Raw genomic sequence first — 1,414 nt, 5'->3', positions numbered from 1 at the left:
GCAGTGCATTCCAGAGCAGAACAACTCGCTGTGTAAAAAATGTTTCCACATGTCGCCTCTGGTTCTTTTGCCAATCAACTTCAATCTGTGTCCTCTGGTTACCGATCCTTCTGCCACTGGAAACAGGTTTCTCCTTATTTACTCTCTCAAAACCCCTCATAATTTTGAACACCTATCTCAAATCTCATCTTAGCCTTTTTTGCTCTAAGGAGAACAATCCCAGCTTCTCAAGTCTATGCACGTAATTGAAGTCCTTTATCCCTGGAATTATCCTGGTAAATCTTTCCTGCACCCTCTCCAAGACCTTGACATCCTTCCTAAAGTGTGGTGCCCAGAATTGATCCAATACTCCAGATGAGGCCTAACCAGTGATTTATAAGGGTTTAGCATAACTTCCTTGCTTTTGTACTCTATTCCTCTATTTATAAAGCCAAGGATCACATATGCTTTTTTAATAACCTTCTCAACCTGCACCCCCTTGAAAATTGTACCATTTAGTTTATATTGTCTCTCTTCATACTTGCTACCAAAATGTATCACTTCACTCTTCTCTGCATTAAATTTCACCTGCCATGTGTCTGCCCATTTCACCAGTCTATCTGTGTCCTCCTGAAGTCTGTTAATATCCTCCTCATTGTTTACATTTCCGAGTTTCGTATCATCTGCAAACTTTGAAATTTTGTCCTGTATACCCATGTCCAGGTCATTAATATATAGCAAAAAGAGCAGTGGTCCTAATACCGACCCCCAGGGAACATCACTGTATACTTTCCTCTAGTCTGGAAAAACAACCGTTCACCACTACTCTCTGCTTTCTGTCCCTTTGCCAGTTTCATATCCACGTTGCCACTGCCCCTTTAATCCCATGGGCTTCAATTTTGCTAACAAGTCTATTTTATAGCAGCCTATCAAACGCTTTTTGAAAGTCAAGAGACACAACATCAGCTGCACTGCTCTCATCAACCCTCTCCATTAGTTCAACAAAGAACTCAACTAAGTCAGTCAAACACGATTTGCCTTCAACAAATCCGTGCAGGCTGTCATTTATTAATCCACAATTTTCAAAGTGACAGTTGATTTTGTCTCGGGTTATTGGCCTAGAAATTAAGTGGGTTGCGCCACCCGTTAGCGCCTTAAGAGGGCGCTAAGTGGGTTGGAAGCCACTGCCCACGCCTCCCGCTACATTCAGCGGGACGCTAATGGCGCCGCTGCCGATGACGTCATCGGTGTGCACAGCGCCCCGCTAACGCCCCGATCGCGATATTTAGATGCGCCCCCTACTTTAACGCCGGACGCTGTGTGCGACTGGTTCAGGGGGGCCTACCTGCGGCGGTAAAGGCGCTAATTAAAGGAGAGGTGCGGGGCGGCCATTTTTGTTGCTGGCCGCCTGCCAGCACCTCTCCGCGCTGCCGTC

This window comes from Somniosus microcephalus, unplaced genomic scaffold (genome assembly GCF_052327205.1).
Source record: "Somniosus microcephalus isolate GS21.2 unplaced genomic scaffold, FLI_Smic_1.0 unresolved_chr2, whole genome shotgun sequence".
Taxonomy (NCBI): Eukaryota; Metazoa; Chordata; class Chondrichthyes; order Squaliformes; family Somniosidae; genus Somniosus; species Somniosus microcephalus.
This window is presented reverse-complemented; position numbering follows the sequence as displayed.